Below are 14,913 nucleotides of genomic sequence, written 5' to 3'. Positions count from 1 at the left end.
AAATTATTTCAATTGTGTATTTAAACGTGTATAGAAATGATAGTTTTAATGGAGTTGTAGTTTATTTAAATTGAATGGAAAGTATCTGAAATTCTATTGCAGCATTTGCAAATTTTGTTGATCAAGATTCTGTAGAATGTTTTAATCCACTGAAAGCAAAACACAAGCCTTCCCAACGGTCCATAGGTAACATCCCTGTTTGTGAGCCATATAACCCAAGAAGGTCGTCAGTTTAGTGCCCAGTCCCAGTTAGCTGATCACAATTGTGGTACAACACGCCTGGGTTAGGGAAGGGATAAGTTGACTTAGGCAATATCTTCTGGACACAGTGTGTGTGGACTTTGCTGTAATACCAACCACCGACACATACTGTCTAGATTCATAAGAACATAAGAAATAGGAGCAGGGCGTAGGCCATTCGGCCTGTCAAACCTGCTCCGCCATTCATTAAGACCACTGCTCATCTGATCTTGGCCTCAACTCCACCTCCCTGCCCATTCCCCATAACCCTTGACTCCTCTTTCGTTCAAAAATCTGTATCTTCACCTTAAATATGTTCAATGACCCAACCTCCACAGCTCTCTGGGGTAGAGAATTCCAAAGATTCACAACCCTCTGAGAGAAGAAATTCCTCCTCACTTCCATTTTAAATGGACGACCCCTTATTCTGATACTATGCCCCCTAGTTCGAGATTGACCCACGAGGGGAAACATCCTCTCTGCATCTACCATATCCAGCCCCCTCAGAATTTTATACGGTTCAATAAGATCTACACCTACAAGTATAAAAAATGGTCATTTGTGCAATATACCAGAGGGTGCCCAGTGGCTTTAGAACTGTACCCCAGTAAGAGTGAGTATCTTCGAGAGGGGGAAAAAAAAAAACGATGTAACTTAAAGTTACAGGTGAGCTGAAATAAACCTGCAAAAAAATCAGGTGGTATAAGCAGGTAATAGTTTTCTGCTTTCAAATCTCTCTGAATCATATACATAATTGTGCTGTGTTTTGATGTGTGTTTAACATAGTTATTTAGTAGTAACTATAGTCTTATTCATCACTGGTTGTGTTGCATGGTACAATTATTTATTAAATTATATTTACATCATAAATACCTTGCAATACTGTTGGCATAGTTAAAAGTCTTTGCCAAGTCTTTGCTGCTAATGTGAATGGAAATAGCTGCTGTGCATACAGACAATGTTCCCTTTGAGCTGTGAGACCGCACAGCAATCTGGAGGTCCCGTGCAGGCTGCTTCGTGGCTTTTAAACGGAAAATCCGTGCATGCGCGGAAATTTGAATGGACAACACAGCCCATTAAAGGGGCCATACAGCCCCTCCCCCAAAAAATTAGCGGGAATATTGCATACAAGTATACCCGGTTGCTTGTGGCCACAGAAGTATAGAAATAGTGCAGGGAATGGATGACTTTTCACTTTTCACTTTTCAACAAGTGAGAAATTATATTCCAGGTTTTTGAAATAATTTGCAGAGTTGTAAAGCTTGGCTTTTATCATGTGATCTTTTATTTCCATTGAAAAAAAAATACAGCAAATAAATACAGCAAAAGTATTTAACTCGCATTCACTGAGATTTTTTTGAGTGGTGAGTTAGATGGTGATGTATAGACTGTTGTAGGAAGGCCTATGGTTTGTGTGGGCATGGGTAGCTTATATGTTTGTATATGGATTTTGAATGTTCATTCAGATCTAAACAAACAAATGTGTAAATTCATACCAATTTGAATTCAGATTATTAATACATCTAGTTACTGTGGGCTCAAAATTGGCCAGGAGTTAGTTTTTTTTGAAGCAACTTGATTTTTCTGGAGTATCTTAAAAATCCCCATTTTGCACATTCAATTTGCACAAATGTAAGTGAGTTAGTTAGGATTTTTTTAGTTTCGTTTTTTTTTCCCAAAAGGGGGCGTTACCAGCCACCTACACCCGTTTTGGCCATTTAGGCCACTTTGGGCAGCTAATAGTTACTCCAAACTAACTTAGACCAGCGTATGTGGCCATTTGTGGCCGCACAGAAAACCCTTGCGGAGAGTTAAGAAATCAGCGCAGGTAGGTACTTCGGAGACCATTCGGCCAGAGATAGGGGCGGGAAGGGAAGCGGAGAGGACCTTGCAAAGCACTAAACAAAGCACAACGAGTAGTAAGCATTCAAGAAGACACAAAAACATTCAAGAAGAAATAAAAAAATAAAACTAAGTCCTACCTTCATATCAAAACTCAGCCCGGGAAGTCAGCGGGCCAGCCGGTGCGGGAGACCACACGGCCGGGGATAGGTGTGGGACGACTGGGAGAGCACAGGGAACTGCCCGCCGACATTGAAGCAGGCACAGGCTGACTGCAGGAATCAACCTCACGGACAGCGAGCCGGCCAGTGCGGGAGCCCACCACTCGGCCAGGAATAGGTGCGGGATGACCAGGAGAGCACAGGGAACTGCCCGCCAACGTCGAAGCAGACACAGGCTGGCTGTAGGAATCAACCTCACAGACAGCGGGCCGGCCGGTGCGGGAGGCCACTCTGCCGGCGATAGGGGCAGGACGTGCACACAGAGGTGCTGGGGGCGCGTGGAGCTACTGCGCATGTGGAGACTTGCCGGCACTGTTTCTGGCGCAGGGCCCTAGCTCCGCCCCCGAATCGACTGGCTACGCTGCGCCAAGCCCCGAGAGATGCAACACAGCAGCCAGAATCAGAGGACATTTTTTCGGCGCCCTTTTCATCCTACAAAAGCGCACAACTCCGGTGAGTGCACCAAAAATCTGCAGGGGCCAATTTTGAGCCCTGTAACTGCAGCTTGAAGATTTCTTCAAATGTATCACTGGAATCTGAAATTACATTGTTGTCAAAGAATAGCAATGGTCCAAAAAGTGGAATTCCAGTTCCAGTTACAAAATCTAAATTTTCTGTCTCCTTGTAATGTTCATGATGTATTCCTACAGATAGGACAGATACTTGCTTGTTTGAGAAGATTTCAGAATTTTTGCTGCTAGCTAAATGATACACACTGGAACTACATACAAGGTTCATGTATTATTATATGTGGCTATAGAACTAAGAGACTGATGTATGGCTGTATAATTTTTTAGCTATAGATATTTTGTAAAAAAATAAAAATTCCAAATGCTGGTGCTTCTGCCTTGATATTTTAAAATATAACTTAATATAACTGCAAAAAAAAGACGCATTGTTTTAAGGATCTTTGCGGTGAAAATTGATCCGGTTTTATGAAATTATTTTTGTTCTGGCCTCCCAATTTCACTCCTTCTCTCAAAAAAAAATGATACTGTCATTATTTTGACTTTCCCAGATGAAATTAACTTCCAAAAGAAAGTTGTGTGGAATTCCCAAGTGAAATTTGATGAATCTGGTGAAATCTGTCGACGTTTTTTTGTTTACATCTTCTAATTTTAGGACAGCGAGACAGATGAATGAACAAGGCTATCATTAATTGGGATGAGAATTAAAAGACCATCTGGAAAAGCTAGTTACAATCTGATTAAAGAATCTTAGTGAGATTTATAGCAAGGAATGTTACAAGCCAATTACAGCCAATACTACCATCCTAGTCAGACTGATGACCAAATACAGTATATTGTATACATTCTTTAGCAGGCTAAATCTTAATGCAACAATTCTGATGGACTGGACTGTGAGAAGGTACTGTTGTGGCTCCTTTCAGCCCTTGAGAAAGGGAAAAGAGAAGTTGGCTATATGATGTAAAGGCGTGAAGCGTTCTGTGGAGGGGGAGAGAGAAATGTAGAAGGCACAGCACTGTTGTAGTTACTAACTTCTCATTGTAACTGATTATTATTAAACGCATTCTGTTCTATAGACATAACCATGTTTGGAGCTTTTTCTGGAAGAAGCTGTTATCCATTGCTTACTTATCCTGGTCTTAACATTAGCTTTCACTGCATTAAAATTAGACAGTAAGCCTCAATTAAACATGTTGCATAAATCTACTCAGATTTAAAAATAGTCGTTAAGTAGACTTATGAATCAGATTTTACAGTTGGTCTATTATTTAGTAAGTAGTATTCTACAAGTGTCCCGATTGAATAATATCTACTAAGTACTATGATATGGGTCACCTACTTGGTGACTATGTGAATGTTCGACCACATCTCATTGTGCTGTTATTCCACTGATGCAGGTAGCTATATTAAAACATTTGTGTACCTGCATGAGATAAATAGTATATCATGGTAGACCACCTAGAATATCTCACCAGTAGCCTGACCTACATAATAGATACATTAGTTGTGGATTAAGAAGTGACAATAATGTGAATTTTGTGTTCCTACAAAAACATCACTGGCAAAACTGATGAGCATATAGTGAAACCCAAGAAAGACTGAGATGTTCGTACATTCAGTAAGAAATTGCTGTGCCAATTTTTTTCTGAAATTGTCAATATAGTATAATTTAAGAACAAGATGTCAATGACTATTTATAATTTACTACTTCTGTTTATGTCCAACTTCAGTCTCTATTTATCACGAGAGTACTGCCTCCAAGTGTCATTTACTAAATAAAGAGCGCTAGCACTGCTGCTGCTGTCTTCAATATAATTTTGTATAATAAATTGCCCAAGTGACTTCCACGTTAACCCAAGGTCAATTTGCGATACAGTCTTGTCTTCAGGATTTTATGAAATAGAATATTGCATTGTATTCTGATTGCATTCTTAATTTTGTACAGACTTGATCTTGCTAAACTGTTCCCAAATGAATCTGGACTTGTTAGTGTAGTGTGTACTAATTTGGAAAGAAAAACTAACAAAAGATGACTTTTGAAAGATGACTTACCCCAGAAAATGCACACTTGCATTTATAAAGTGTCTTTCATGTCCTCGAGACATCCAAAATGCTTCAAAACTGATTAAGTACTTTGAAGTGTAGTCACTATTATAATGTAGGCTGGCAATCAATTTGCTCAAAGCAAGGTGTCACAAACAGCAGTGAGATAACTGACTAGACAATCTGTTTTAGTGATGTTGCTTGAAGGACAAATGTTGGCTAGAACACTGGGAGAACTCTCCTGCTCCTCTTCAAGTAGTACCATGGGATCTTCTACATTCACATGGTTTTGGTTTAATATCTCATCCAAAGGACAGTAGCTCTAACAGTACATCACTCCCTCAATATAGCACTGGAGTGTCAGATTATCTTAAGTATCTGGAATGGGGCTTGAATCCATGACATTCTGACATGAAGCAATGTAGCATTTCTGCATAGAAATCCAACAAGATTAAGTTCTGTGGTTTATTCTAAAAACACTGTAAATTAAGAGTCTATGGGCCCGAGATTGGTCAAACCTAAGTTCCGCCCATGTACTGTCGAAAGGACCACTAAGATCCTGATGGTACTTTGGGCGGAAGTTTGGTGGAAAAATGTGCAAAAAAACTGTCTGGTGGAAAAAATGGGCCTTACACGCCGATTCTGGACGACAGCGGGCAGTAGGTCAGATTCTGGGGGGCAAATGTGGTCCTCGGCAAAATAACGCTGCGGATAGAGTTGGAGCATCGGGAGGGAGGGGGGGGGGGAAAAAAATTCAAAAAATGAAAAAAATGTCCAACTTCTTCAGAGGACTCTCTCCACCAAAATCACTGCAAAAGAAATGAAGAAAACAAGTGCACTAACCTTTTCTTGCAGGTCTTCATACTTACCGCTCAAGTAAGACCTGCCTCCACGCAGCAGTCTCTTCTGCTGCTGGAGTGGAGGACTGCCCAGACCAATCTGGGGAATGAGCGGGCAGGAGGACTTGTCGGCATTGCACGCCGGCACTCACCAGCGGACGCTCCCCAGCAGTCTTCTCTCCCCGCCAGCGTGAGAACCTCACCAAACTCGCTCGGAGGGGAGAGTGTCCAGAAACCAGGAAGACCGTCGAGAAAACTTGGCGGCAGCCAGTGGTAAGTCCACCAAACTTGGGCCCTGTATCTTTTCTAAAAGGTTACTATATGGAACTGTACAGAAATTGCTTTTGCATGTCTTATGTGAAAATAAGTGTGCTTTGAGATCTAAAGATATCCTGCAGTGTTCAAAAGTGCTAAACATCATAAACTATTCGTTAAGTGGTGCTGCCACCAAGGAGTATTCAATATTTCTAGTAGCTATCGGAAAAGATAGCTGTTGCTTTGCGATTGCTCCACCCCTCAACTAAAATTCAGTGTAGAGGAAGAATAGGGGCACTAGGAAAAAGTGCTGACTTTTTACTTTTCTATCCAGGGTCCCATTTAAGATGCTGGTATGTGTGTGCCATGTGTGTTGTGGTTTGGTGGGGAAGTATTGTTGTCCTTAGTGACCCTTGAAATACATGAATTGCACTGGCTAATTTCAAGACAATAAGAAGCCAACATCAAATTTACTAGAGCTGGCCTCCACTGCATCAAAGTGAGCACCTCTCGTTACTTACAAAATAACATGATGTCTGTTCTTATTGACCTCAATAGTGGCACCTTAACAGAAAGTGAGCAATGTCATTAAATTCAGGTCTTGGATATATAGAGGAGCAAAATCGCCTGGTACAAAGGGGTCCGAAGGCATGCTGAAACCAAGAGAAAGACCAGTGGAGTTCTCCTTGTACACCCTGACCAATATTTATCTCTGAACCAACTGGTCATTTATCTCATTGCTGTTTATAGGACCTTGCTGTGCACAAATTGGATGCTGTTTGTCTACATTATCAATAGTGATTATACTTTAAAAGTACTTCATTGGCTGTGAAGCACTATAGGACTTCTACTCATTTGGGTCAAGTTTCGGCCTGAGTTGCTCCTATTTTTTTTGGAGCAACTAGTTTAGAATGGAGTATCTTAGAAATTGTAATTCTCGGCATTTAGTTTGCTCCAGTTCTAGTGAGTTCAAACAGTTTCATTTTAGAACAGATTTTTTTTTTCCAAAAGGGGGCGTGTCCGGCCACTTAAGCCTGTTTTGCAAGTTTTGGCAGCGAAAACTTACTCCAAACTAACTTAGAATGGAGTTAGTGTAGATTTTTGTAAACTCAGAAAAACCTTGCCTACACTTAGAAATCAGATGTAGGGAACGAGAGATTGGTGGGGTGGGGGAGGAAAGTTTACAAACATGAAACACGTCACTTTTACAAATAAAGAGCCATCAATAATAAATGATAAATAAATCAACCAATAAATCAATCAAAAATTAAATTAATAATTTTTTTTTTAATTAAAAAATAAATAAAAAAAGTTTCTACTCACCGACTGCAGCACCGGGAGCCCTCTAACAGCGTGCTGGGCTGGCCCCCCCAATGTCTCTCTGTCAGTCTCTCTCTCTCTCTCTCTCTCTCTCTCTCTCTCTCTGTCAGTGTCTCTCTGTCTGTCAGTGTCTCTGTGTTTCTGACAGCGAGAGGTGGGGAGGAGAGGAGGCGGGGGGAGCGGAGCAGGAGCGGACCTGAATGGGAGGGAGCGGCAGGCAGCGGACCTGAACGGTGGGGGGGAGCCGGAGCCGGAGCTGAAGCTCAAGACGAGGGAGGTCCAGTCCGATCTTCGCTGCCCCACTGAGCCCATTCGGCCAGGGCTAAGGGCAGCGTGCTTCGGGCTCCTCCCACGCAGCCTCGGCGGTCTGGAGCTACTGCACATGCACGCACACTCTTGCGTGCATGTGCAGAGGTCCCGGCACTGTTTTCAGCACCGGGACCTGGTTCCGCCCCCCACAACTTGTGCTGCGCTGCGCCAAGGGCCTGGAACGTTCCAGCAGCGGGGAGAATACCGAGGTAAGTTTTAGGCGCGGTTTTTGTTCTAAAAAGTCGGCGCAGCTCATGGAGTTGCGCCGTTCTAAGCGTGGGGGCAAACTTGGGCCCATTGGAAGGACTGGAATGCAAGTGGTGATTTTCTTGCAGGGAGAAACACTAATTCCATTTGCAATAAAGCAGTTTTGTTTCATTCTTGCGTAAAGATCCAGAAAAACCTGCATCTTAAAAGTCTTATCGCTCTAGGTTCAGCATCATTGCAACAGGAGAAGGCCATTCACCCTCTTGAACCTGTTCTCCCATTCAATTAGATCAGAGCTGATCTGTATCTTAACTCCATAAAGCAGATAGCATTTGTTCCATATCCCTTGATACCTTGACCATACAAAAATCTATCAATCTAAGTCTTGAAAATATTAAATGAACCAGCATCCAAAGCCTTTTGGGGGAGTGAGTTCCAGATTTCAACTACCCTTAGTGGGGGAAAAGTGCTTCTTGATTTCATTCCTAAATGACCTAGCTCTAATTTTAAGATAATGCCCTCTTGTTCTGGATTCCTCTGCTATCAAATGCCATTATCATTTTAAAGATATTGGTTCAATCACCCCTTAACCTGCTAAACTCAAGGCAATACAAGCTAAGTTTATTCACATTGTCCTCATAATTTAACCCTTTAAGCCCTGGTATTGTTTTGATAAATCTGCACTGTATCCTTTCCCAGGCCAGTATATCTTTCCTGAGCATTGGTGTCCAGACTGAATGCAATTCTCCAGATGGGGTCTGACCAAGGCTTTGTCCAACTGAAGCATCACTTCCTCACTTTTGTGTTGCAGTCCCCTTGAAATAATGACCAATAATCCATTAGCCCTTTGGATTGCTTTTTTGTACCTGTGCACTAGCTTTTAGCGAATATTGTACATCTAATCACCTTTCTCCTCCACAGCTCCTAGACTCTCACAATTAAGAAAATAGTCCAATTCATCTTTCTCGGATTCAAAGTGGATGACCTCACCCATTGAACTGCTTCCGCCATAGTTTTGCCCACTCACTTAGTCTATGTCCATTTGCAACTTTGTGCTCCCATCCACATGCTGTGCCCCCTAACTTGGTGTCATCTGCAAACTTGGATTATACAATTCTTTATTCTTTCATCCAAGTCATTAATACATATGGTGAAAAGCTGAGGCCCAAGTTTGATCACAGTGAATTCACCAACATTTTATTGTTCCTTGCTGTCTCTACATGTAAGCTGCGTGCTTCGGGCCCCTCCCACACAGTTCGGCGCCTGGAGCTATTGCACTTGCGTGCCCACTGTAGCGCGCATGTGCAGAGGTCCCGGCACTGTTTTCAGCGCAGGGACCTGGCTCCGCCCCCTATAGCTCGTGCTGGCTGCGCCGAGGGCCAGAGGACCTGCAAGTAGGTGGAGAATACCGAGGATTTTTTTAGGCGCACTTTGTGGCGCGAAAAACGGGCGCCCAGCTCGGAGGGGCGCCCTTTTTTTTCTTGTGGAAACTTGGGCCCATTATTCTGTGTCTCCAGGCATGAAAGCCTGATGGAACTTCTCCCGTCTTTACCTGTCCATTAACTGCTCAAGAAATATATTTTTCACTGCTAATTAGGACAGACTTGTAATACTATTCTATCTACTTTTGCATTAATGGGCCCAAGTTTCGGGCCGAGCCTAGAACGGCGCAGCCCCGCCCTGGACACCCGTTTTTTGCGCCACAAAGTGCGCCTAAAAAATACTTACCTATTCTCCGGCTCCCTGCAGGTCCTCTGGAGCTGGGCGTGGCGCAGCACGAGCTGTGGGGGGGCGGAGCCAGGTCCGTGCTCTGAAAACAGTGCAGGGACCTCTGCACATGTGCGCTACAGTGGGCGCGCATATGCAGTAGCTCCAGGCGCCCAACACTGTGTGGGAGGGGCCCGAAGCACGCAGCCCCTAGCCCTGGCTGAATGGCCTCACTGGGGCTGCGTGGATAAGGCTGCATCCCACGCCCAGCTCCTGCTTCCTCCCCACCGGACCTGACCTGACTCGACTCTCATTCCCCCCCCAACCCGTCCCGACTCGACTCTCATTCCCCCCCCAACCCGTCCCGACCCGCGCTCCCTCCCCCCCGTCCCGACCTCTGCCCCCCGCCCCGGACCCGACGCCACCTACCTGTAAATCCGGTGCTGGGGGTGAATCCAGTCCAAAGTCTTGGCCCGTTCAGCCTCCCTCTCCTTTCTCTCTTCCTCTCCCTCCCTCCCTTCTTCCTCTCCCTCCCTCCCTTCTTCCTCTCCCTCCGTCCGTTCTTCCTCCGTCCGTTCTTCCTGCCCCCTCCCTCCTCCCCCTTCTTCCTTCCTCCTCCCTCCCTCCTCCCCCTTCTTCCTTCCCCCTCCCTCCCTCCTCCCCCTTCTTCCTTCCCCCTCCCTCTTCTTCCTTCCCCCTCCCTCCCTCCTCCCCCTTCTTCCTTCCCCCTCCCTCCCTCCTCCCCCTTCTTCCTTCCCCCTCCCTCCCTCCTCCCCCTTCCCTCCTCCCCCTTCCCTCCCACCCTCCCCCCACCTTCTCCCTTCTCCCCCTCCCCCACCCTCCCTTCTCTCCTTCTATCCCTCCCTTCTTTCCCTCCCTTCTCTCCCCCCTTCTCTCCCCCCTTCTCTCCCCCCTTCTCTCCCCCCTTCCCTCCCCCCTTCCCTCCCCCCTTCCCTCCCCCCTTCCCTCCCCCCTTCCCTCCCCCCTTCCCTCCCCCCTTCCCTCCCCCCTTCCCTCCCCCCTTCCCTCCCCCCTTCCCTCCCCCCTTCCCTCCCCCCTTCCCTCCCCCCTTCCCTCCCCCCTTCCCTCCCCCCTTCCTTCCCCCCTTCCTTCCCTCCCCCCTTCCTTCCCTCCCCCCTTCCTTCCCTCCCCCCTTCCTTCCCTCCCCCCTTCCTTCCCTCCCCCCTTCCCTCCCCCCTTCCCTCCCCCCTTCCCTCCCCCCTTCCCTCCCCCCTTCCCTCCCCCCTTCCCTCCCCCCTTCCCTCCCCCCTTCTCCTAAACTAACTTAGGGCAGTGTATGTGTCCACTTTTGTCCGCACAGAAATATCTTACTTAGTTAAGGAATCGTTGCAAGTAACTACATTTCAAGCACCAAACAAAGCACAAGCAGGAATAACAATTCAATAAAAAATAAAGAAGTGAAGTAAAGAATTAAATTAACAAATAAAAGTACTGCATCAAATCCTACCTTAAACTGAACTATGCAGCGGCTGGAATCGGTTCAGCTAGGGCAAGGTGCGGGACACTGGCAAACCCTTCGGCCAGGGCAAGAATCGGGAGAGCGCAGCATACCGGGGCTGCAGGAGGGAGGGATATCAACGCGGCAGGCTGTGGGGAGGGGGCGAGTATAAACGGAGAGCATGACAGGCTGTGGGGGAGGGGGGAAGAGTGTAAACGGAGAGCACGACAGGCTGTGGGGGTGGGGGGGGGGAAAAGAGTATTTAACGGAGAACACGACAGGTTATTTGGGGGGAGATTGGGAGGGTATAAATGGAGAACGTGGCGGGTGGGAGGGAGGGAGAAGGCTGAACTTTGCGGGGTGGGGGGGGGAGGGCAGCGGGGGTGCTGACGAGGAGCAACAGAAGTCACATGACTGAAGGGAGGAGGGAATAAAAGACCTTTGGGTTTCTTACCTTATTTTGGGAGTGAGAAGAGCTGGGCTGTGCTGCCATTTTGCACTTTCTTTAATCTTTGAAAGTTTTAATTTTATTTTAAGGATAGGTGCATCAATCTGAATGCCGTGGATTATTCAATGGTTATGTGCCACTGTGCTACGTAGGAGAGAATTGATTAGAGCTCATCGCATCAGGAACATCAGAGCCCATAGGCTGCTGGGCAGGAGGCATTACACACCTCACAGATTTCGAGTCAGGTGTTCCGACCTGGACCTGAGTGAGGTAGATTGTGTCAGAAGGTTGCGTTTCCGCAAAGAAGTTGCCCGTGAGATCTGAGATTTGGTGAGACTGCAGTTGCAGCCGAGAATCAGCAGGTGGACTGCCTTGTCTGTTGAAGTGAAGGTTACAGCTGCACTTTCCTTCTATGCCTCGGGATCGTTTCAAGGTACAACCGGAGATGTGTCCGCCATCTCTCAAGGTGCAATACAGGTCTCCATTCGCCAGGTCACGGCTGCACTATATGCACGGAGAAATGACTTAATCAAGTTCCCAATGACCGCACAAGCAATGCGTGACAGGGCTGTGGGCTTCTGCAGGATTGCAGGCTTCCCAAAGGTACAGGGGCTGTATTGATTGTACCCACATCGCCTTGCGAGCACCTGTGGAGGATGCCGCACAGTTCAGGAATAGAAAAGGTTTCCACTCCATTAATGTGCAGCTCGTGTGTGACAACATGCAGCGCATCATGTCAGTCGATGCAAGATACCCTGGCAGCACCCATGATGCGTTCATCCTACGCGACAGCATTATATCTGACATGTTTGAGCAGCAGCCAGAAGGGCACAGCTGGCTACTGGGAGACAAAGGGTACGGCCTCGCCATCTGGCTCATGACGCCCCTACGCGTAACCCGGACAGAAGCTGACCATCAATACAACATGGCGCACATTACAACGCGCAGCATCATAGAGAGGACCATTGGCATCTTGAAACAGCGTTTCCGATGCCTGGACCATTCCGGAGGCCACTTGCAATACTCTCCTCAGATTGTCGGTCACTTTACTGTTGCATGCTGCATAACTTAGCCATCATGAGGCAGCAGGAGCTGGTAGTGGAAGAAGGCGGCCTGATGATAATGAAGTGGAAGATGCAGGTGACGAGCAGGAGGAGGAGGAGCTGGAGGAGGATGATGACGAGGATCAGGAGATCATGCAAGTTCCTGAGGCCGGAGCACGACATCGGAGGAGGGCGGACCATCGTGCTCCTTTAACAGTTGCTCGAGCCTTGCGCCAGCAGCTCATCCGTGATCGCTTTATTGATGCCTGAGGGCTCAGCGATAACTATTCCACTTTGACATGTTTATTTTTTACAGCTGTTCCTAAATGTGTTGTGTTAATGGAACATGATTCAGTTTCAATGTAAAAAATATTTTATTGAAAATTTTAGAATGTACTTCACTAGTGCAATAAAATAATTTTTTTTTATCAAACTGTACTTTAATACTCTAAGATCACTTAAAAACTTTAAAATTACTTATAAACTTGTAAAGTTACAAAAGTTGCAAAACAATTTCAATGTGAAAAATCTTATACTCTAAAATCACTTAAACTTCAAGATCACTTTTTAGGTGCGAAATTAAATAATTTGCAAAATGTGAACATTTACACTCGAGATCACTTAAAAATCCTAAGATCACTTGTAAGTTGTAAAGTTACAAAACTTACAAAACAATTTCCATTAGAAAAAACTTACACTGTAAGATCACTTAAAAACTTTAAGGTCACTTTAGTCTTGTAAAGTTACATCACTTACAAAACAATTTACATTTGAAAACAGTTACAAGAGTAAAATCAACAAAAACAACAGCAGCAAAGAAAGGCTGCACCCATCTCAGATCCACATCTTGGTGAATGTGCACTGTTTCATGGGTGGGGTGGGAGGGCTTACGGTTTGGATCTCTGCAGAGACTAGTGCGGGGATTGCCGTGGGAGTGGCAGTGGGCTGGCCTGGCTGTGTTCCCTTATTGCAGCAGCTACCTCCCTGATGGCCTGTGCCGTCGTTCCCGCTGCCTCTGAAATTCCCTCCCAGATGGTCTGTGCTGTCGTTTCCACTGCCTCTGAAATTTCCTCCTTCATGTCCTGTGACAGTATTGCTATTTCTGCCGTCAGTGTCGTTATCTCATCACCCCACTCACGGTGTTCACGAGTGATCGGGTAAGCTCATTGGTCTCCACACCCAATGCCATCACTTGAGCCACATCTGTTGCACCTTCCAGCATGGTACATTTCTCCTTGGCCTCGCCCTGGATCTGTATAGCGGAATCCCTCCAGTCTGAGGCGCAGGCTGGGACGGTGTGGCCATGGGTGTTAAGGCTGCATTCCACCAGCATTGGGAGTTGCAGGCTGGGACAGTGGGGTCCTGGGTGTTCCATGCTGCATTCCAGCAGGAATGGGACCCAGAACCTCGGACGGCGAGACACTAATTGTTCCATACTGCATTCCAGCAGGAGTGGACCCAGAACCTCGGGCGGTGGGCTTCTGGTTGTTCCATACTGCATTCCAGCAGCACTGGAACCCGCAACCTCTGGACTTTTGAAAGCATCCAATGTCGGACCAAAACTTAAACCACTATGCAGGGACTGGGATGAGCTGAAACCACAATGTCGGACCAGACCCTAAAGCACTATGCAGGGACTGGGTTGAGCTGAAACCATGGAATGTCGAAACAGACCCTAAAGCACTATGCAAGGACTGGGACGAGCTGAAACCACAGAAAGTCGAACCAGACCCTAAAGCACTATGCAAGGACTGGGACGAGCTGAAACCATGGAATGTCGAAGCAGACCCCAAACCACTATGCAGGGACTGGGCTGGGCTCAAACCACGGAATGACAAATCAGAAATCATGGAAGTGCTTGGCAACACAAGGTCAAGATTCTCCCCTTCATACTTCTCCATGGCCACCCCCTCACCCCTACAAAGTTGGTCCGGCTCGCCCGCGTCTGAATCATCTTCTGTATCTTCAGGATTGGCATCAGGTTCTGCAAAATATAACAAAACAGTCAAATGGTTAGCAGCAGAGGAGGGGGCAGGATGGGTGGCATGAGTAGGCTCACACGTAGCAGGCCAGGCAGCAGGTTGATTTGAAGGGCCACGAGTAATTTTCAGTACCTATACCTCTCCCTCGTGTGTGAGCCCAGCTTGTGCATTTCTGATTGCTTTTCTCCAGCTAGGCCCCATCAAAGCAGCGACACTCTGTTCCAAGGGTGTCACTGGGTGCAGATTTGGCGGGCCACCTCCTGTTCGAGTTGCTTTGCTTTTGTTGTGGGCCAATTTTCTCTGTAAAGATGAAAACATAACTTGTTAGAGAGGGTGTCTTTCTGCTGGGTGGGACCTATACAGGTGGTCACATTTACAGATGCAATTCCATTGACAAATGAAAATATTACTTACACTAACTGCTTGACCAAGATCCTGCCATTTCTTTTTACACTGCCTTCCATTTCTCTTGGTATTCACCACTGCGCAGTTATCTTCAAATTTGTTCCGGCATTTATTCATTTCTTTGGG

The 14,913-nt window shown here is 46.2% G+C and overlaps 1 protein-coding gene across 5 annotated transcripts in view; it reads left to right on the top strand.

Annotated features, from left to right (window-relative positions):
• The window catches only part of atp9b (ATPase phospholipid transporting 9B), a 468,699-nt gene that overhangs the window by 374,221 nt on the left and 79,565 nt on the right, over window positions 1-14,913 (top strand). The window lies entirely within an intron of this gene.

This window comes from Pristiophorus japonicus, chromosome 1, assembly GCF_044704955.1.
Source record: "Pristiophorus japonicus isolate sPriJap1 chromosome 1, sPriJap1.hap1, whole genome shotgun sequence".
Classification (NCBI taxonomy): domain Eukaryota; kingdom Metazoa; phylum Chordata; class Chondrichthyes; family Pristiophoridae; genus Pristiophorus; species Pristiophorus japonicus.
Note: the sequence above shows the minus strand (reverse complement) of the source record. Positions and strands in the feature narration are given on the sequence as shown.